Source organism: Callorhinus ursinus, unplaced genomic scaffold, assembly GCF_003265705.2.
Source record: "Callorhinus ursinus isolate GAN/ISIS: 27379988/994484 unplaced genomic scaffold, GSC_fseal_2.0 scaffold2, whole genome shotgun sequence".
Classification (NCBI taxonomy): Eukaryota; Metazoa; Chordata; class Mammalia; order Carnivora; family Otariidae; genus Callorhinus; species Callorhinus ursinus.
Genome location: NW_027397064.1, coordinates 50,777,616 through 50,801,013, shown reverse-complemented (window position 1 = coordinate 50,801,013; position 23,398 = coordinate 50,777,616). Strand labels below are relative to the sequence as shown.

At 37.7% G+C, this 23,398-nt stretch overlaps 1 long non-coding RNA gene across 2 annotated transcripts in view; it reads left to right on the top strand.

Annotated features, from left to right (window-relative positions):
- The window catches only part of LOC141370728 (uncharacterized), a 491,014-nt gene that overhangs the window by 263,963 nt on the left and 203,653 nt on the right, over nt 1–23,398 (top strand). For both annotated transcript variants that reach the window (XR_012375031.1, XR_012375030.1), the window contains one exon: nt 4,228–4,284. This is a non-coding gene — a long non-coding RNA (uncharacterized lncRNA). The remainder of the gene's footprint in view (nt 1–4,227; nt 4,285–23,398) is intronic.

Here is a 23,398-nt window from a genome sequence, read left to right as displayed (position 1 = left end):
CTAAAAACAGTGGTTGTCCTATGGAGTAACAACTGGATGACTTAGGGGATAAAGATGAGAATTACATGCTTTCTATTATAGATAATTTCATGCTTTTGAATTGACTATCACCTATTTTCTTAAAACAATTAAAAACTCACAAAATTTGGTATTTTTGTCATTGTCCTGTTTTGACTTTCTTTATATTATTGGTTATGTCTGATAGCAATATTTAAAAATTTTTCACATGATAGGATTATTACAAGTTTAAGTTTCCTCTTGTAATCTATTCAATCGCAAATCAGTTATAGGATCATACATAGTGCATATATTTTTATATCATGAATGTATTTTATATCATGTGTTCAAGTAAGAGACTTAAATGTCCTTACGTGCAGTATGTATCTTCATTTATGTCTTTTTTCCTCCTCTTTCTCAGTAAACTTTTAGGAGAAACAGATAGCACTGTTGATCTACTGTATACCAGGAAGTACTAACAAGCTTCCCTCTAACACAGAAGTGAACAGCATGGTTTCTTGACTCAGATTAGTTTTTATGCAGTCATTTGAGGTCCTCAAAAATAATCTGGTTCTTCTTCCGTGCCCACAGAGGGATGCATTTCTCCATTCCATTGGAAGTTAAGTGTATGCTTACGACTTTGACCAATGAAATACGAGAAAGTGTGTGTTACTTCTGGGCAGAAGCTTCAAGTATCCTTTTCCCTTTTTCCTGCCTCACTGATAGTGGATACATGGCAAGATGGCACCTTCATTAACTAGGTCTCTGAATGACCATCAAGAGTATGCCATGCCTGCGGACATGTAGCATGAGTCAGAAATAGACTTAATATTTTAACCCACCGTAAATTGGAGGGTGTTTTCCCAGCATAACCTTGCCTATCCTCACTGATACAAGTTCAAATCTCAGCTCTTCTGATAAGTAGTTCTGTGACTTAAATGGAAATTGGTCCGAAGTGGAAGACACAAAGGAGAGTTATTTTATTTCACTGCTCTCTTTTATTAGAAAAATGAAGTTGAGGCTCAAGGCCATACAACTACTTAGTGAATGAGCAAAGACTAAAAGCCAGGCCTGTTCCCTCCCAATCCAGTGCTCTAATACCCTATTAAAAGACATTTAGTGACCTTTCTAATGCCAAATAAGTGTCAGAATCTTTATTCTTAGCAAGATTGAGGCAAGATATTCTTCACTCATTTTTAGTGCTTCTGGAAGTTTGACAATTAATCTAAGGCTATACAAGAACAGTGAGAATAGTCTATTTATCTCTGCATGTTATGACTCACTAACATTCAGGGTTTTTTTTTTAATTTTTTATTGTTATGTTAATCACCATATATTACATCATTTGTTTTGGTGTAGTGTTCCATGATTCATTGTTTGTGCATAACACCCAGTGCTCCATGCAGAATGTGCCCTCTTTAATACCCATCACCAGGCTAACCCATCCCCCTACCCTCCTCCCCTCTAGAAACCTCAGTTTGTTTTTCAGAGTCCATCATCTCTCCTGGTTCATCTCCCCCTCTGACTTACTCCCCTTCATTCTTCCTCTCCTGCTATCTTCTTCTTTTTCTTTTTTCTTAAAATATGTTGCGTTATTTTTTATGTTGCACAGTTATTAAGATGATTCTCAAATATATGTTTCCACTTGCTGTTGACAAAGTGAAATTTCAGTGTTGTCAGCTTGTAAAACTTCAAATCCTAGATGTCAGGCAATACATCAAAACCTAATTCAGAAAAGACAGATATTGCTTCTTGTATCAAAATGTTGTTTAAAGCCATTAGATATACTACAATTGCTTTCAACGAGTTCAAATTACCCCTAAAATGACATCTAGGGGTCATTCTGTTTCATCCAAAAAGCATACAAACTCTTGTAAGTTTTTGCTTAGTATTTAAAATTTTAAAAATTAGGATAATTTAAGTGTGATCTATTGGTAATGATTTTAATTGTTGACTTGTATTTAATTGATGTGCTGTGGCATTATATTTACTGTGTTATATTTTGTCTGCTCCCACCTTAGGTAAGATTTGCTTAAATATAGGGGTTATTATAAATGAATGTTTATTTTCAGTTAACTACAAGCAACATAGGTATACTGCTTCCAAAAATATAATGTTGGTAAATAAGTAAATGAGAAGAGTTTTACAAAAGTTGAGATTATACTTTCTAGGTGATACCAGGCTGAATATGGAGACAAGTTCATTTAGTAATTTAGTAAATTCTTGCATGGCTAATACTCCATGCACAGTTCTTGGCACTAGAATAGAGCCAAGAACAAAATAACTGTGTGGTTATGAAGTTTATATAATAGTGGGATAAACAGGTAATATAAAAGTAAATTATATCAGTTAATAATAAACACTAGGAAGAAAATTATAGGAGAGTATAAGGAAAGAGAAAAGTTGTTTTTTGAGAGAGTTGTCTCTTAGGAAATGACATTTGAGCAGGGGTATGCATGAAGTGAGAGAATGAGCCATGCTTTTATCTGTGGGAAGATTGTTTTAGGAATTAGTGAGTATGAAGATCCTAAGGAGGAAGAGTATTTGAGACTTGCAAAGAGGCCAACAAAGTGTCATGAGCAGTGAGAAAATGAGAGGAGGAAGATAGCCAAAGCCAGCTAAGTTAGGATCTAATAGGCTGCAGTAAAGATCTAGGAATTTATTTTCAGTGTTAGAAAACTACTGCAGGGTATCCAGGATCTGAGTGATAGGACATAATTTCCATTTTAAGAGATTTTCTTTTGCTACTATGGGAAAACTTTTGCTACTATGGGAAAAAAATTGATTTACCAGAGTAGAAGTTCTTTTGGAGAACCAGGTAATGAACCTGAGAGAGATGGAGATGGTTTAGGTTAGGTTTGAACAGGATATTATCGGGATATAGTTCTAACAGGATTCTCTTGATGGATTGGAAGAAAAATTATGAGAAATATGGAAAAATCAAGGGTGGCATCAAGGTTTTTACCTGCGAAACTGGATGCTTTATGGCAATGACTGCTAGGGCAGGGACCTTTGGAAGAACATGTTTGACAAGGGTAGATGAGAGAATCAAGGCTCAGTTTTGGATTTGCTAAGCTAGAAATGCCCATTAGATATCCTAGAACAAGTATGAAGATTCAGAGGTAAAATTCACTCTGAAGATACAAATTTGGGAGTCATCAGCATTAGAACGTGTTAAAGGCCATTGGGATGGATGAGATCACTTAGAGTAAGTGACACTACAGCATTTCAGGGTTGGGGAGATGAATAGGGCCCAGTAAAGGAGACTGAGAAGTAGTAGCTACGTGGGTAAGGAAAAAATCAGGAGAACATGGTTCCAAGTTAAAAAAAACAAAAAAAGATTCTTAAAGGAAGAAGTAGTGATGGGCTGTACCAAATGATGCTGAGAGTTTGGGAAGGCAAAGGAAGATTGGAAATGGACGGGGATAGAGATGAGACTGGGGGGCTGCCTTGGATAGATACTGTAACATGCTTTTATGATAACAGAGAGGAAATGATGATGTGATGAAGGAGAAGAGAGGGGAAATAATTGCATGAGAAAAGCTCTAGAGTAGGCAGACAGGACCCAGTATGTGAGAGAAGATGGCCTGTAGAAGACACAATGAATCCATTGTGTCAACATGGAGGCAGAGCATACATGGCTACAGATGCTGGTGGGCTGGAAGATTCAGTGGCAGAAGAATAAAGAAGGGCTCTTCTTATTTATTTTTTTTGGTGGAATTAGAAGAAAAGTCATTAGCTCTGAGTAAACAGTTTCTATTTTTGACTTCATCAGACTTTTTATTAAAGTTAGGGATCATGTCTTCTCTATCTTATCACACATCTGACCAAGTATCTGGCACACATTAAATATTTCATGAATGATTATAAAACTCAAATAATAATGTCTAAAAATTACTTTAGTCTTCATATTTAATATGTAATTTGAACATACTTATATTAATGTTTAGTTCATTGGAGTAGAGTTAAAGGCAGAGTTTGTGGAACTCTGAGTTTATGTTGAATATCTGACCTCAAAGCCAGAACCTCTACTGACATTTATTTTACTTTAGAAGTAGAGGAGAATTGATTATCTCAGGGTAGTTACAGATGATAGATAAGCAAAACATTCAAAGAAATATGCCCAAATAGCCAGTATTTATCTCTTTAACACTAAGACAAATGTCTAAGTGACTGAGAACATCATCAATGATTGTCCTAACTCATAAAAATATATGAACAATTTTCCAGGTGAAAGGTGATGGAGTCTGAAAATTTCAGCCATTTTGAAAAGAATCCCGGGAAAGAGTGAGTAGCAAGTAATCATTACATACATTTTTCTATGTTGGCTTTTTTGAGGGTTCTCTAACAAAGGTTTCTTCATCTCAACACTTGACATTTTGGTCTGGATAATCCTTTATTGTGGGGAAGGTTGGGGGGAGCTGTTCTGGGCATGGTAAGATGTTTAGTGGTATCACTGGCGTCTGTTCAGTAAATGGCAGTAGCACCTCTCTCCCAAATGTGACAATCAATGTCTCTAGACATTGACAAATGTCCTCAAGATGAGGAAGGAATGGTGGGCAGGTTAGGGGCAAGAATTGCCCGGGTTTGGGAACCACTACTGAAACAAACAAAAAAGGCAAGTTTCCTCAGGCTTTTGGCTGGTTTATTCTAGATACAGGTTATTTTTCCGGTGTGTGTGTGGGGGGGGTCTTGAGAGATTTTATCTAATTAGCGTGTTGCTATGAAGCTATTATCATATGAATGGCAACTGAGACTGTTAACTCTCATTTCATATTCAGAGAGTACCTTCATCCTGGATACATTACAAAATGTTTAAAGCTAAATACTCATCAGTAAGAAAGTAGCCAAAACCGTCATGTGGAAAGGGAATGCAATTGCCAGAAATATATTTTCAGAAGTCAGAACTATGACCAACGGTGCTAATTATAGAGAGACATTTTGATTTGCGATAAGGAAGATGGTTCTAATGATCAGCAGTGTCTAAAAATGAAACAAGCAGCCCCAGAGTTCCCTTTGAATAGAGTCAATCTACCCAAAGACATATAGAAATATTTCAGGAATATGGCAGAGGGAATTAAAGCACTGGTTGGATTTGAGATCCCTTTCAGACTTGGGAGTTCAGAATGAGTGTGAGGGCCATGGAAACACCCAAAATGAAGTTGCATCAGACAAAAAGAGAAAAGAAAGGTAGGGGAGCGGTAATGGGAAGCAGTGAAGTTGAATTGGTGTTCTGACGTGTAAGACATTTATCTGTGGGAGGGTTAGCTCAGGGAGGATGAAAATGCATGAGCATCCTCATTTTGAGATTCTGTGTACTCTAGACTTAACACTTGAGGCCATTCCTTGAGCTGTCTTGTTGGTACCTCAGGACCCACTTTAAATCCATCCCCACTCCTTTATGGAAGTTTCTACCACTTTCATGAGTTAGCACAATGGTCATAAGAATACCCTGGAGTGCTTGTTTAGGCACACATACCACATGCATAGACTGGTTCCTTAAAGCTTTTGTAAGCCAGTGATTCTGCATTTTGAATAGGCACCCTTGAGAATTGCAGTGCAGCTGGACCTAAGATCACCCTTTGGACAACATTGTTTTGGGAGGTGTAGTTCAGTTTGCTTTCTGACTCCTGTCCAAGCCCTGTGGATTTTTGTAGTCTTTCCGAGGAAAAAGAGATTTCAAGGAGAGTAGCAATTAAACTACCTTAAGTATTGAACCTCTGATCTAACCCTCACTAGTGGTATGATTTTCCCAGAGTTGAGCTAGAACCCAAAGAAATGCAATAATATATTTTTTTCAGGAAATGTGATGTGTTTCTTTGGGCATAGAGGAGGGAAAAAACTGAGGAACCGGAGTTTGTTTTCTGGTAATAAAAAAAATTCGGATACTCTCCCTCCTAAGTGACTGTAAATTCTCAAGCTCAAAAAGGCTGATAATACTAAAAGAAAATGTTTAAAAATAAGTCAGTGTAATAACCTGCAGTCCCACTGAGGCACTAATGACATAGCATCTCCTTAGCTGGGTTCCTCAGTGATAGTCTCATTTGAAAGAAATTCCTGGTGAATCCACTGGAGTGTCTAAACCAGAGTGATTAGAAGTTTATGTCATGGTTTAACAACTTAGACCAATACCGGCACGTCTTCTGTTTTATACTCCTGGAGTGGACAGGTTCTTATGTCTTGGGCTATGTGAGTTTGTGATACCTAGATGTTATCAGAAGACTCCAATGAAGAAAGTATCTCTAGATATAGTGCTTCTGTGGTTTCATGCCCAGTGATTCTGAACTGTGATCATTGACTTGTTATTCCCATTTCTTGTCTCTGATTCTCCCTATATCTCCATTAGAATTTCAACTTTGTTACTTGGTTTTCCTGATTAAACTTCCTTTTATTGTATCTACTTGACCTTACACCCTGATCCTTAATCAAGCTTGAAGAACTGTCACCTATCACTGAACTAGACTTGACATTCGTTTGTGATACAAATGGAAAAAGTGAATACAGTTAATATTTGTCTCTTGTTTTCACATATCATTGATTCAGAGGCAGACTTACCATGAGGCTAATTGACCTTCAGCTCTAGGGCCCTTATTTGCTTGGGCCTAGGACTGAAGTGGCCTTAGTAGTGTTTGCATATGGCCATATGGTTTTATAATATTGGCAAAGAAAGATATTTTGACACCCACCCCTTCCAGATTGCTGTCTCCTTCCACTAGCATGCTCCTAAATCCATCCCCTCTTGTATGACAGTGTTTTTATGACTATGGGAATTTTTGAAATGTAGATGAGAAGTAGAGTCATGAATACATTTAGTTTGGATAGACATGTATTCTTGTTTGCAGTTGAGGATATGTATTTAAGATACAGTCACATCCATGACTCAAGATGGGACTTGCTTCTAGAAGTTACCCATTGAACCAATGCACATGGCACCATGTCAGGAAGGTGCAGGTCATACCACAGTATGAACAGGTCCCCCAGCATCTGTCATAGTACATATGTGGGCAGCTTAAGATAAATAAAGTTAGATGTACAGAGCCAGAAGCAGTCTGTGGTAAATTTTTCCAAACAGTGGATGTGTAAAATTGCAAGCAGAAGATTCATTTCTCATTGACATCAAATCTAAACAGAAGTTCTCTCCTGTCAGGAATATTCTCAATAATGAATACATACAATTACAAATGTACTCTGCATATTATTTTAAAGAGATCACGAAATTTATTAGAATCCCCGAAAGGAGAGCACAGATCTGAAACAGCAAAGAATACATCTAAATATGAAGAACCATGTTTTATACATTTCTATTATAAATAATAAAAAACATTGCAATCAGCTATGCTAAAGGAAAGGCTGAATTGTCATCGTGCTTTCTCTATGGAAATAGCATAAAATGATGGCTATCTAAAAGGGTAATAAGAGTATACAGCAAAAATAGGAAAACATGTCTTTGGATTATATGTCAGGCACTTACTGCATTTTCCTGAAATTTGTATGTTTGTGTTGTCATTTTTTTTTAATTTGTAATTTATTATGGCTTCTTTCCTTAGTCTAAATATATGTGTACTTTGTACCAAATTATATACTTATGATTTCATATTTTTCTAAAAGAGATCTCCAAACTATAAGCCTTTAGTCCAACCAAACCTAGGTACGTTTTTTGGTTGTATTTTCTCACAATTTTCTGACTTAGTTTCTTATGAAGTAAAAACTGCTTGCTCACCCCTGAATGGTACTTGTGCTGCTGATAAATACTAGCCATGTCATGGAGAAAATCTGGATGCCTCAGGAATTTTCTGAAACCAGTCATTTCTAATGTCCTTCTCTAAAGTTCCACCAACACCCGGATTTGAGTGCCACAGGAAATTGTGGCATTTGCACTAATAATTATGTAAGAAATTTCATTTACATAGGGCTTTACAGTTTATGGATATTTTTATTTACTTTGTATCACTAGATACTCAAAACAACCCTGCAGAGTATCACAAAATCAGTAAGGTATGGAGCACTTCTAGAAACTTGGTTCCTAGCCTGAAGTGGTTATTTCCACCATAATAAGTAGCAAGGGGCACACTGAAATTTTGAACAAATCTGCCAGTTTTAGTGACAAAGTGTTAAATCCTTTCCAAATGGTGCCAAGTAGATCTACTCTCAGGTCAAGTGTGATCCCCTTCTCTGGCACAGATACCAATTACTGTGAACTTTTGACTGACATTTAATCATGACTGGCAGGAATCTGTTGACATTTTATAGGTAAACTCAAGATTGTATGATTTTGCCTTACAGAACTTAGAGGTAAGAAAATACATGGAAATAAACACTTCATGGGGAGGAGATTATGCTGTATAATATTTTACAAGCATAAGAATGTCTTTCCTGTTGAATCCATCAGTTGTTTGTGGGTATGGCTGTGATGATGAGAACAAGTTGGAAGTGAAGAGGTAAAATGGAGGAACAGGACATTCATGGTTGATGGGAAACTCCCTGGTATACCAGGCCCCTACCAATGTCTTGGACCTTTAATATCCTTCTGTCTTCCAAATCACATAGTAATTCTTCTGCAGTGTGTTGACTATCCTTGGTCATGGAGATTTTGCATAGCATTATCACATGACAATAGCCCCCTCCTCTTGCCCCATCTTCCCTGGGGAGCTATCTCTTGGTGCGCTTTTTTTTTTTTTTTTTTTTTTTTGTACACTTGAAGGCAGTTGATAGTATTGATGTTTGCATGTTTTTATCACGTGTACTTTCTTGTCTTAATCTCAGGGAAGACATCTACCACTTAAGAAGAATTGAGCTTTCTTTTGCTTTTGAAACACGACACAGTGTCTGTGAGATTAGCAGGCTTTAATCTACCATGCCACTAACCAAGCTGAGGAAAATGACAGATGCTTCTGATAAGTGAAGGCACAGAATAAGGGAAGAGAAAGAGAGCATCAGGGCAGCCATCTATCTAAAATACTAAAGAAAAAAGAGCATGAAAAAGTCAACCTGATAAATGTACTAGTAAAATAAGTTGTCCTGTAGGATCCCAAAGTTGCAAGATTCCTGGAAAGCTATCACTCTTTCTCCCTGCACCTCCTGTTCCCATTATGAGATTTAATCTCTGCAAGGAGATTAAATGGCTATTTTGCCTCCAAACCTATTGTGTACTCTGTGACCTGCCCTCCCACTACTTTCCCTTGTCTTTTCTCTGCTCTACATACCCCTTTCCAGAATTACTTCCCCGTTCATCTATTCCCCTGCAGCTTCCCATTCATGATCACATTAGTGTTTATACCTGACGGGAGTGTAAGATCTCAGTGATAAAGTACCACACTTGTCTTGCTTTAATTTTATCGTATCATCCAGCTAAAACTGGACTCCCTTCCTGTTCTTTGGAATTTTCTGCCTCTTCTCCCACACCCAAGGCTTTGCCCCTTCAGCTGCCTAGAATATTGTGTGTGTCTATGTTTCAGACGACCTCATCATCATTTAGGCATCTTAAATGCTGCTACAACTAAGAAGCCTTTCTCATTTAAACTCAAATAACTGTTGGTCTCTCAAATCTAGCTTTGGAGATATCTGTGTACTGGTTTTATTTCTGTAAGAAGACTGTAAAGGTAGGGAGTGTTGTAATCTTTGTATCAGTGATTTATAGAGTACCATGTGATTATTAGGCATTCATTATTATTGGTTTATTTTTTACAGGTAACTGTGAAACATGAACCAAGTGACTGGGGCAAATCTGAGGAAAGGAGGCAGCTTTACCAAATTTAATTTAAAAAGAAATAGGACACATAAAAACAATCAGAAAGATGAAAAAGGATTAACTAAGGCTGTCTAAAAATACTTTATCCTCGTTTCTTTTCATGTACGTTCCTAAATATCACTCCTTATATTCTGATACTTCTATAACTCTTTTCTTGCTGTTTTTACCTTTCATATCCACTTGGCACAGATTTTACCCTTACAAACACTTGGGAGGTCGCAGAAAGGCACCTGACATATGAATTGCTATAGTATCCAATCCCTTCCCCCACCAACCACACACCCAGCACTGGAGTAATCCTGCTTGATCTGATGTGATAATTTTTGTACCCAGTGGGTATACTCAACAAAACATCATTTGACTTGAACTGCTGGTCAGCATAATCCAAGGTCAGGAAGGGCAGAAGCTATGGACCGTTTTTCCATGAGGGACCAATGCCACACATTTAGCTGAGCTTATAAAGTAGCACTATGGCCTAGAAAAGCAAAAATTTCAAATTGTGATTAGCTTCAACCTTCTCTTTCACATCCTTTACCAGATAGAACAGATTTACTGTGAAGCTAATAGCTGACACTCTAGGGCCTCAACTGACATGGGCTGTATAAATTTGTGCAGGCCAAAGTCATGTTGTGTTTATAATTTTATATTCAAGCACACCCCTCCTCCTCGGTTAAAGAAGCTTTAAGCCCCACAAAACATGGATCTGCCTCAGCCTCTGGGTCTTCTGGTGGGTCTTCAGGCCCCTCCATATGCAGGGGCCTGATACTGCTAATCCTCTGAATTTATAGCAATTACATTGATAGAAAGGAGTTTTGAACCTTAAGTCTTTATTTTAATTGAGCAAAAGTTCCCATGGGCTTCCCTTTTTAGGTTTTTTAATTCCTCTTTTGTCAAGGCAGAAACAACGGAAGTAAAGGACACAGGTTTTCATAAAACATCAATTAGGCAATAGCTGTTTTCATTTTGACTAGGAGCAAAGCAATAATTGTATCCAAAATTAGGGAAGTGATTTCCATGTGATTATATTGAATTTAACATTAGAATAGTACACATCAGACCAAGGACCATAGGAAGAAGGACAAAGACAAGATATAAATTCAGATACAGGTATCATCTGGACCCATCTGGGCACCATTGTGGACTTGGAGGCAAGAAGAACTGACACAAACATGCTGATGCTCATGATGCCTCGTGTGGTGTAAGAAAGCATGCCCTTTGTCTTGGCCCAGGCATCCTGTCTTCTGCCAGCATTCACAAAACTACACTAAACTGTTAGCATGCAAATAGGGTAAAACTTGATATTTTCATAGCCCCTGACACTATTATACCATGACCTTATAAAACTTAATGAATCATACAACCAAATAGAAAAAGCAACACCTAATAAATAGTAGAAAGTAAAATGTAACTATACTATCTTTACATCTTAACTAGTTAAGAAATTTAAAATAGATTTTTTTTTTTTACTATCAGATTTTCAAAAACTAAAAATATCAGTGAGTTGGATGTAAAGAAGATCTGGAGAAATGTCTAATCTCCTACATTGCTGGTGGGTGTGAAAAGTAAATCATTCAGAAAAAGTTGTATTAATTTATTTGGCCAGCCATTCTACTTTTGAAATCAATAAGAATAAAGTCAATAAATGGGCAGAAGACATGAACAGACATTTCTCCAAAGAAGACAAATGGCTACCAGACACATGAAAAAATGCTCAATATCACTCAGCATCAGGGAAATTCAAATCAAAACCACAATGAGATACCACCTTACACCAGTTAGAATGGCAAAAATTAACAAGACAGGAAACAGCAGGTGTTGGCGAGGATGTGGAGAAAGAGGAACCCTCCTACACTGTTGGTGGGAATGCAAGCTGGTACGGCCACTCTGGAAAACAGTATGGAGGTTCCTCAAGACATTAAAAGTAGAGCTACCCTACGACCTAGCAATTGCACTACTAGGTATTTACCCCCAAAATACAGATGGAGTGAAAAGAAGGGGCACATGCACCCCAATGTTCATAGCAGCAATGTCCATGATAGCCAAACTATGGAAGGAGCCGAGATGCCCTTCAACAGATGAATGGATAAAGATGTGGTTCATATATACAAAGGAATATTACTCAGCCATCAAAAAGGATGAATACCTACCATTTGCATTCACATGGATGGAACTGGAGGGGATTATGCTAAGTGAAATAAGTCAAGCAGAGAAAGTCAATTATCATATGGTTTCACTCATATGTGGAACATAAGGAATAGTGCAGAGGACCGCAGGGGAAGGGAGGGAAAACTGAATGGGAAGAAATCCAAGAGGGAGGCAAACCATGAGAGACTCTGGACTCCAGGAGCCAAACTGAGGGTTACAGAAGGGAGGGGGGTGAGGGGATGGGGTAACCAGGTGGTGGGTATTAAGGGGAGCATATGTTGTGATGGGCACTGGGTGCTACATGCAACAGATGAATCACTGAACACTACATCAAGAACTAATGATGTACTATATACTGGCTAATTGAACATAAAAATATAAAGTCCCATGTTTGTGTATACATACCCATACATATATATACACATATGTATATATGTGCATCTGTTAGTGTGTATGTATGTGTGTACATATATGGAGACTGTTTACAGTAGCAGCATTTGTCAGAGCAAAATCTGGGAACAACCTGATGCCCTCTAGTACAGGAATGTGTAGATGAGGTGGTTTATCCATTTCCTGAAGTAGGATGCAATTATGAGAAAATGTTGGATCAGTATATGCTAACTTGGATGCTGATGAGATATTAAGTAAAAAAAAAACAAAACAAAAACAAAGTAAAAAAAAAAATGACAGGTTTAATATTAAAAGTGACTCCAAGGGCACCTGGGTGGCTCAGTCCATGAAGCGTCTGCCTTCAGCTCAGGTCCTGGTCTCAGGGTCCTGGGATGAAGCCCAGCATTGGGCTCCCTGCTCAGCGGGGAGTCTGCTTTTCCATCTCCCTCTGTCCCTCCTTGCTGCTTGCACGTGCACCTGCTCGCTCACTCTCAAATCTTTTAAAACTTAAAAATAGAGACTCCATTCTTATTTTTTAAAAAATAAACCATATTGTAATTATACAGTTACCTCCTTGTGACTTGTTACAATAAGCAAGTAAAGTTTAAATATGTTATTTAACCCAGAAGTGACTGCACACTGACTTTCCATGCTGTGCAGGAAACTAATAGTTTTCATTGAGTTAGCTTCTCAATCTTAATAGCAGCTGGGACCAGGCAAGAGTTTAGCTTTGGAATCAGACAGACCGGAGTTCCCATTTTGACTGGACAGCTGACTAGCTGAGGGAAGTAGAACAAGTCATTTGGTCTCGCTCAGACTCGGTTTCCTTAACTGTAAAAATAGAAATAACAGTAGTGCCTATCTCACCTATTTGTGAAGAATAATTTTTAGAAAGTATATAACCTAGCACAGTTCTGTCATAGTCATTGATGGTGTTGATGATGAAACGGAACACTTAGCTTTTATGGTGTGTTCGGGCTCAGTATATGGTAGCTGTTTCCCTTTTCTTGTCTTTTTTAAATGGTAAATTGCTCACCTAGCTGCCTGTGAAGGAATGATGGTATCTTAGATTTTCACGTTACTTCTCTACGCAAGCCCAGTCAAATAGCAACTGAACCAGGGCCTTGGGTTGTCTGTAAAGCAGTATTCACATTTTAGTGTTGCTTACCTTCAGTGAAGGATATTAGAATTGTAGCCAGTGGAAGTCTTAATGTGTGAGGAAAACCTCTAGCAGTAGAGCTCGGGGAATGAATATTAGCATGTTTACAATTCACCAACTAAAGTAGTGGTTCTATTCTACAAATGAAAAATAATCACCCTGCCCTTCTTGAGTAAAAACTACAGTTTCATGTCAAGTTGAATGCAATAACCCCCTAAAAAAAATATGTAAAAGGCAGTCAGCCAAGCCTTTATTGCAAGAACATCAGAGAAATGAAGCAGCTGAGCTACTTATCCTCTGCCTACATTTCTCAACGATCAAGTGTTCTAGCAGAGAAGCTATTTCTAGGTCCTATGTCTCTTTTAAATTTTTACCTCATAGGGATCAGGCCATTTTGTTCAGGATTGCATAAGCTGCCAGCAGAACATGGCTTTGCATTAATCAGGCATCTGATTACAATCCCTGAAACCATTCAAGTATTGATGGTTTCCCTGTCAGAATTTAATGAGCATTTCCTTTGGATTGATGGTCTCCATTGCTTTGTTCATTTATTTTAAATTTTTGATCCCCAGCTTAGACAAGATGTGGGTATTTGTTTCTAAGGCTATTGGGATGACAGCTGCAGCGGACAGTGGAAAAATTAATACAACTTAAAATTCAAACCTGGAAAGTTGACAAGCTAAAGTACGAACAGAGAGATGCCCCCGGAAGCCCTGTGTGGCAGGGTGCTGAACTTCCTGTGACATCGTGTGAAATCCCCGAGAGCAGGGACGATGCCACAGGTGCCATTCTCTGCTTTCAGTGCCTGGAGCAGCGCTGGGCTTCTAGCCCCAGGGGGAGGAAAAGGGAAATCTCTTTTGACCTGTGGCAGAGTAAGACACTAGTTAAAACATTCATTTCATGCTGGAAACAAGCTGTAGATTCATTTAAGTGCCAGAACTTTCATCAAACCTTTTCTAAAATCAACATATACATGATTTATTTCCTCTAATATAGAATGTCAGGATCTGGATAGAATTAGCACGAGTGTCCTTTCTGTCTTACTCACTTTCCTTCTCAATCCCTCCAGCGACAATTTCAGCAGATATTGAAAGGAGAGGCACGGGGTGCCTGGGTGGCTCAGTTGGTTAAGTGTCTGCCTTCGGCTCAGGTCATGAACCTGGAGTCCCAGGATCGAGTCCTGCATCGAGTCCTGCATCGGGCTCCCTGCTCAGCGGGGAGTCTGCTTCTCCCTCTGACCCTCCCCTCCTCCCATGCTCTCTCTCTCTCTCAAATAAATAAAATTAAAAAAAAAAAAGGAAAGGCACATGTGCACAGAGTGCTAGATTATTTCTTACAAGGGGCTAAGAAGGTCAGCAGGGATTTCAAGGTCAGATGTGCCTTCTCCCATTTTCTGGGGACTCTGAGGTAAAACACAGTTTATAAAATGTATCACTTTTCAGTGAAGTGTTTGGCTTTGGAGGTGTACCACCTAAACTTTCTAAGGGAAAATACTATATACTAAGGCCAGCTTTCACTCATTTTTAAAGATTTTGAATACAATAAATCTCAAAGCTTTTAATTTTAAGATGAACAGTTTAATTAAAATATTTTTCAATACATGAGGCTGTATGAGATGCCTGGAGAACCTAGAAATTTCTAGTTCTGTGATCTAAATAGAAATAGAGGCAGAGGAAGAACCGACAGACAGAGAAAGTAGTAAATGAATTAGCATCACATGGCAGTTAGGGCCACAAACTTTTGAGAGAAAATGGACGTTTTTGATATATCTGTTCTCAAGTTCCTTAGCCTCTCTGTATCTTTATTTTTCTCATTTATAAAATCTGGATAATAGTGGTATGTTTTCTTTGGGTTGTTTTATTTACTGTTTAATTAATGTGTAAAACTCTTAAAAATATATCTTTATATTAAATAAATCTTAGTTACTGGAAGAGAAACAAACATAGAAATAAAGACAAATATCAAAATGGCAATTGCTTGTTAAATGTGATGAGTTTGTCTTGCCTCTAACCTCCTAGAAACAGAAGACGCTTATAGTTCTTCCATCTGGCAAGTCAGGAAAGCCCTAGATGGGTAACTGTTAGTGCAGATTCAAGGACTTGAAGAACGGGTACAGGATGCAGGACACAACCATCTCCAGGGGTTTGGTGTTGCAGTGCAACAGGCACTCATGGGAAATGCTTGACCACTCTCCAGAGTCACTGTGCCAGCCACAGCTGTAGGCTGACTTGGGAAAGGAAAGGGGTGGTAGTTCTCCTGTGTTTTGTGGCAGTCATTTACCATCTGCCCTTCACAGGTATGTTCTCAATATGACAAAGCAAAGCATATTTTTTCTTCAATTGATAATGGATTTGGTAAGTGTCTGCCAGAGTGAATGTTGAACTGAGCATACCCTATGAATGGACAGAGAGTGAGAACCGACATTTCCACAGTTCAGAAGCATGGTTAGCTACCCCAAAAGGAAGTCAAGTTTTGCTTGTACTTTGCCTTGTGAGGAAAACTCAAAGGGGACAGAATCAAACAGTGACAGGGATAAGGGGCAGTGTGGTGGTGCTTTTTTTTTTTTTAAAGATTTTATTTATTTATTTGAGAGAGAGAAAATGAGAGACAGAGAGCACGAGAGGGAAGAGGGTCAGAGGGAGAAGCAGACTCCCCGCTGAGCAGGGAGCCCGATGTGGCACTCGATCCCGGGACTCCAGGATCATGACCTGAGCCGAAGGCAGTCGCTTAACCAACTGAGCCACCCAGGCGCCCCAGCATGGTGCTTCTGTAAGGCACATAAGACCCTGCTGTGTGGTAGTTGGGATTAGTTATCATTGCTGACACTTGTTGATGTTGTTTGAAGATTTTTAGTACCCTTGGGTGTTTCTCCCCCATTTTCACCCCAATTCTAGTTCCTGAGAGAGCCAGAAACAGACATGGAAATCACTAGAGTGAGTGCCAAAGATTTCAGGTAAGGTTTCTAGGTCACCAAGGAATCTGTAGTATGTGAATGTAGTCTTCCTGCACACAGGTTGGAATATAAGTTGTTTTAGTACTAAAACAATAAGCATGAGGTAAGAGCCTTTTTTCAGTATTCTCTGAACCATTTACAAAGGAAGTGGTAGAAAGAAAACTGATTATAAGCTATTGTACAAAGGCATACGAAAGGTCAGAGATGTGGGAATAAAGGAGGGGTAATTTCCTAAAATCTCATATTAAAGTTTTGCCCTAAGTAATTATCAATTAGTGGATTAAAGATTTTTAAAGATGTGCCTATGCCCAACTCATAAATTGTTATTAATTCTGGTAGACTAGACAGTGACACCAATAGAAATGAATATTACCACTTACCAGTTATTATTTTAAGTTTATTATTATTATTATTTTTAGCAATCTCTACACCCAGCATAGGGCTCAAACTCATGACCTTGAGAGCAAGAGTCATGTGTTCTTCTGAGACCACTTACCAGTTATTTTTTAAATGGTATTTATGGCAGATATCCATTAGTTGACAAACCAGAGGCCTTGCATTTACTGTAATTTTGAAAAAAAAGTGTGCTAAACAAAATTGTGGTTATTTTTTCTTCAGTAGAAAGTTTAGTATTGAAATTTCTTTTTATGTTCCACAGTCTAAATTTGTCTGAAAATTCCTAAATAATATATTTTATTAATATAAAACTATGACTGAAACTTGAAATATATATACTGAATATATATGTCAGAAATATTAGAAATGGAAAAAGATAGTATGCTTTATAGCAAATAGAAAGATAATGTATGAGAATATATTGCTTTCAGAGCAGAAAATAATGACATCGTAGGTGGTAGGGACTTGACAGGATGGAACCTGCAACTAGACATCAGAAGGCTTAGTTAGAAACTTAAACTTAAGCAGGTCATTAAACTTCATTAAGTTTAGAGGGCCAATATCTGATTCAATCATCCCCCTGATTCAGTGATAGAAAATATATGACCACACTCTATATGGCACTGTTCATCCAAGCATGATCCTCTGGGAGCCAGTTCTCACCCTGATATTAATATTTATGTTTTAAAATTTACTTTATTACACAAGGGATATATGAAAATACAATCATAGAAATCCAAGCATTACCGTAATATACAGAGAGCAAAATGGAAGACCTGGACTCCCTTACCTCCAAATCTTCCTTTCTCTTCAGTGGTACCACTATAAACAGTTTGAGTTTCCTTTCAGAAGTTTTCTATGCCTGGGTGGCTCAGTTGTTAAGCATCTGCCTTCGTCTCAGGTTATGATCCCAGGATCCTGGGATCGAGCCCCGCATTGGGCTCCCTGCTCCACGGGAAGCCTGCTTCTCCCTTTCCTTCTCCCCCTGCTTGTGTTCCTGCTCCCGCCATCATTCTCTCTCTCTCTCTCTCTCTGTCAAATATATAAATAAATAAAATCTAAAAAAAAAAAAAAGTTTTCTAATCATATTTGTATACATGTATAAGAAATGTAATTTTATTTCACATAATTTGAATCAAAAAGTTGATTTCTAACTCCCAAATTCAGCTTATTGAAACAAAAGTTTGTTTTTTGTTTGTTCACACGCTCCCCCTCCCATCTTTCCTCCAAGGGGAATGTGACATAATTAGCCCGCCAGTTGCCTCAGGTAGAGGATTGATTGTGAAAGGTTAAAGGAATCTGGGAAAGATGGAATGGGTTTTTTATACCCACAACAAGGACAACGGCCGTATACAAATGAATGTATTTCAGTTGTCGTAGTCACGAAACCCCATTGTGTTAACAAATGGGAAATAACACCTCATGGCAGCCAATCTAAAATAATCTCTGCATGATGAGTACCCCTGGCAGATCTGCCAAGATGCCCCAATTCTCAGTGTGATCACATAGATTTCATCGGTCACAAACCGAGAAAAGCACATGATTGCGCCGCAAACGGTGACTGTGCTGCCAACCCAGAGAGCGCAGCTCAGGCACCAAGATAGCAGACTGTCGCACCTGCCACTTGACAGGTGTGCACTAAAATTTATGAAAAGCTTTTCCAGCCAAGCCATCGGGCTGCTGAAAAGAATGGTGGATGCCTTGAGCCTTGACATTTATTACAGCTTTGCCAGCATATCTGTCTTGTAGAGTGTGATTTGAAAAACGATATGTCTAACCATGATCTTAATAAGCTCATTTGTTCCAGGATCTCATTGTACTTGTGCTTGCTGATAGAAGAGGAGAGGGCCAACAGTATAAATAACAGAGGCTTCCTCGCGAATGGCTTTCCTGATTTCAATATGGAGACAGTCTGATGTTTAACGTTGCCAGTTGCCTATATCTCAGTGAGGAGTTACAAGGTTGCTTAGAGATGTTTCAAACTGAGGCTCCAGTTCTTTAATAAGCGTAATTTCCGTCAATGTTGTCAAAACCACTGAAATTAAAGCATGTGCTAAAGATTTTGGTGTAGATGCAAATTTATTAATATTAGCTGGGAAAGATCTATCTTTAAATAAATTTTAAAAGAAAACTTTACAGTTTTCTTATTAACCATCCATTTATAAAGATTCAAAATACCTTGTGTATTTCCTCATTTATTAGCAAAATAACCTTGGATGATAAAGATGGGGCCATGATCTTCCTTGGTTGACAAAGGATGAGCAAGAGGAAGATAGAAAAAAACAGTTTTCCCAGCTCTGTACAATGGTGAGCACACACATGTCTCCATTTTTAGTGACCATTTCTCTGCATAGGTGTAAACCTTAGCTCACACCACCTATATTTGAAGACCTTCAGTTTGACAAATGTGTTTGCCTATTAAGATACAATACTTATTTGAGTGGGGTTAATAAAATAATACTTCAGAGAGCATTATTATGTTAACATGACAAATAATATTTCTTATCTTACCGAGGACCCAATCTTGTTTTTCTTTCTCTGCTCACTGTTATCAAAAATATTTCATTTAATGAAACTATTACCTTTCCTTTTCCTGCCTGCCTCTGTGCCTCCCAATCTTAGTCCTCTTGGAGGTCAGCCCTCCTGGCAAAAATAAACCAAGAAATTTTTAAAAGCCCCAATTAAAAAATATATAAACAAAATTAGGACAATGACATAGTGATAGAAAAGAAGTCTTAAAGACTGTAAGGAGAAAGAAAACTAAAGCTCTATGCAAATTCTAAAATTTCAGTAAGATGGACAATTTCTAGGAAATATTACTCTAATGAATTTTGGAAGAAGTAACAAAACGTGAGCAGAGCTGTTGGTGTGTCCATAGCCATGGAGAAAATTGAAAATGCCATCAGAATTTTCAGTTCCCTTGGCGGCGGGGGGAGAAGGATCCAAAGCAGAATAGTTGTACTGGGGAATTCTTCTATATTATTCAAAGGACTGAAGATCGCCTTGGTAAATTCCTCCAGTATATGGAAAAGGATGGAATCCTACATGATTCATTTTATGTTAACCTGATAATAAAAATTTATAAAGATGGTACACAGAAAGAAAAGCACCACCAGTTTTCTAGTGTATGAATGAATAAGTAAGCAAAAGTCCAAAATATAAAAGTTGAATCCAAAATAATTATTTAAAAATGCATTTTTTTCTTATAGGAATATATGACTCCTAAAAAACTAATATGTAATTTGATCAAAAGAAAACTATTTTGACCTCAAAATACTAAAAGCATTTGACAAATTCCAAAGTCCTTTTTTAAGCCCAGCTCAAATGCTGCCTCTTTCAAAAGGCCCTCCTTGATTCCTTTGGCTGAAAATAATGACTACGAACTCTATGACTGCATTTATTTCTTGCTTGTGACACTTTTCATCCTGTGTCTTGTATTATAAATAATTGTGTACATATTCCATCGGATTTACTTAGCTGTAATTGCCAAATGGTAGAGATTCTGTTGTATTTTTCATTTCCCATAGAACCCAAGTGAGAATAGCTTTTTCTTTTTTCTCACTTTATGCTCAACAAGAGGAGATACCTAAAAATCATGACGCTTGAAACAGTTCATTGGCAATTTTATGTTCTTATGATTCTTCAGTATCTGTCATCCTCACCCCCCATTATTCCAAATATAACCCAAATTTATTTGTACACCTTCCTTATAAAGTTATCTCATGTCATCTTTGTTCTAAATTCATTCTTATTAATTGGTGAATCTAATAGGATAAGAACATAACTCGCTTGTTTCATCTTTTTCTTCAGTTGTTGTCCCAACTGAGCTATGCAGATTTTTCCTTTATTGTCCCCTAAGGCTACCTCAGGCAGATCCTATAACTCTTTGATCATTTTCAATTATTAAAAAGTTATTTTTAGTGAGCTCAGTTTAAAACATCTACCTTATATCCCATTTGATTATCATCTTATCCCTTCATCCCAGGAATGCCTGGACTTCATTTTTTTTTTAATTAATGCTTGTTTTGTTTGGAAGGACCTTGAATTCAGCAAATCATTCTTGTATACCCTACTTACTGGGTTATGTCATTTCCTATTGGTGATCATCTGAGTTTATTCAGAGTATGATCTTAAGATGCTTTCATATATAGTATGTGTTAAACAAATTATGCATAAATCCAACAATGTAAGAAATATTAATTTAGAATGAATTAATCTCCAAACTTTTCAAAATCCTTTCTGAACTTTTCTAAGCATTTTATGGATATCAATAGTAATTTTAATGTTCTAACTTTGTTGAAAAATTGACCTTATAAAATTACATTTGAAAATTTGGGGACTCCTATTATTAGAAATAATTAAGCAGGAACAGAGCAAAAGTCTGATATTTACATTCAAGTAAAACATTTAAGCATAATGGTTGAGAGAAACCTCATTTAAGAACTAAACTCATTTGGTTACATTTTAGAACCATTGAAGCACTTAAAAATACCTGTACCTGGGCCTTTCTTCCAGAGATTCAGGTTTATTTGGTCAGGACATGGACATCAGTTTTTTTTTTTTTTTTTTGAAAGCTCCTCCAGGTGATTTTAATGTGCAGCTTGGTTTGAAAACGATCTAGTGTTTTCTTTTAAATCATTGTGGTATAAAAGATGATGAAATCTTAGGCCTTATTTCTAGAAGTACAGTGACCAGATCAAAGGAGAAAATCAGAACCACTGTAGTAGTCAGGTGGCTTTATGTCTTACTCCAGGTGACATGCTGTGAAGTGTGATGTTGACAAAGGAGAGAGAAAGGGAGTTCCGGAAATCAGGATGATGAAATGGTTGTAAAAACCTGAAATGTTTATCTTGGAAAGCTAACCTAGGAAAATTACAATCCATTTACATTGCTAAGACTAATAGAAAAGGCATATAACTTAGTCTGTGTTCCTCCAAAAGACAGAACTAGAGCCAACAGGAAGAAGTTAGGATGCTAACTGATACCAGCTCAATATAAGGAAAAGCATTCTGATAATAGAAGCTTTTCAGCCACAGATGGGCAATTTGCAAAATGCTTATGCAGAGACCAAGTAATCTGTCATGACCATGGAAAGGAGGTTGGACTATATGATCTTTTCTTCATGTACAAATAACCTGAGAACATAGTGAAGCTTCATGAAATTTCTCAAATTCTGTCTTGGTGTTTTGGAGCTAGAACAGAAGAAACACCTGACTGCCTTAGCACTGGTCCAGTCTCTGGATGTAGTATACTCTGGGGAGAAATTGTTTATCTTTGTTGTTAGAAATTGTACTTGTAGATTTCACTTAGCTTTCTACTGAACAATTGATTAGGTATTTTTCATTTAACATGGTTTTGTTAATCCACTGAAAATTTTCATGCAGTAACCTAATCATAGTATTGTGTGGTAATAGAAATGATCACTTACCTGTGAAAAAGAAAAAAAAATATTCAATGACATTTGTTAAAACACAGGAAGGCAACATTTATTATTCTACTGGGGAATGAAATAACAGTCTTTCTTGCTCTACTGCCATTCCCAACCTCCATAAGTAGATTCCTTTATAGCGGGATTGCCTCCCTCTTGACTATCTGCAAGGCCTTTCCTCTGAATACAGTCATTGTCTCAGGACTCCTGTAATTTCTTCCCCCTCATGTCTCTCTCCTTCCTATGTAGTTTTCCGTGTATGTAGACTGGGGTTAGGAAGTTCTGGGATGACAGATGAGGTAGCAGAGCCACCTTGACTGTCTTCTAATAGTTTGAAGAGACTTTCATCCTTCCTCTCTAATTTTGCTCTCTTCAGAATATCTGGTACTTGACAAATTTTTGTCCTAAACCCTGGATCCTAGTTGCTAGTTGTGGTAAATGGGAAAGAACCTATGATCATTCTGTTAGTTCCTAAAATAGTTCTGTGTTTTCTCTCCAAAATTTCAAATCAAAACAATGAAATTCTAATTTAGTGCACAGATTTTATTGTTTTGTCCGTAGAAAGTAAAGGAATATTGAAGAGATAAAGGGAACTCAAAGAAGAGCAAATTTCTTTTTTTTTTAAGATTTATTTATTTTTAAAGAGAGAGTGTGTGTGAGCGAGCTCGAGACGGGGAGGGGCAAAGACAGAGGGAGAGAACCTCAAGCAGACTCCCCACTGAGCACCCAGCCCGATTTGGGGCTTGCTCTCAAGACCCCTGAGATCATGACCTGAACTGAAACCAAGAGTCGGTCACTCAACCAACTGAGCCACCCAGGCTCAGAATTTCTAAAAATTTCCTCCAATAAATCACTAACTATTGAAGCTGGGGGTAGTAAACAAAATTAGTTGAAACAAGTTGCTAAAGCAAATGAAAAATACTAATGTATCTTAAACTTTAAGTAAATGTTGCGTGGTAGACTATAGGTAAAACCAGCTTAATTCTAGCTCTTCTTCCAGATAAAGCATGTGTTCTTGTGAGATGTAAGGAAGGGCAATCTCCCCAAACTTAGTACACAGAAAGGCACACGTAGCCCTTGGGAGGGACAGGGGCTCTCCAGTGTAGTTCCTTGTGCTTCCAAGGACCCACACCAGGACTGACTCAGCTGTTGCAGCAGGAAAAGATCAAATTCACGGCTAAC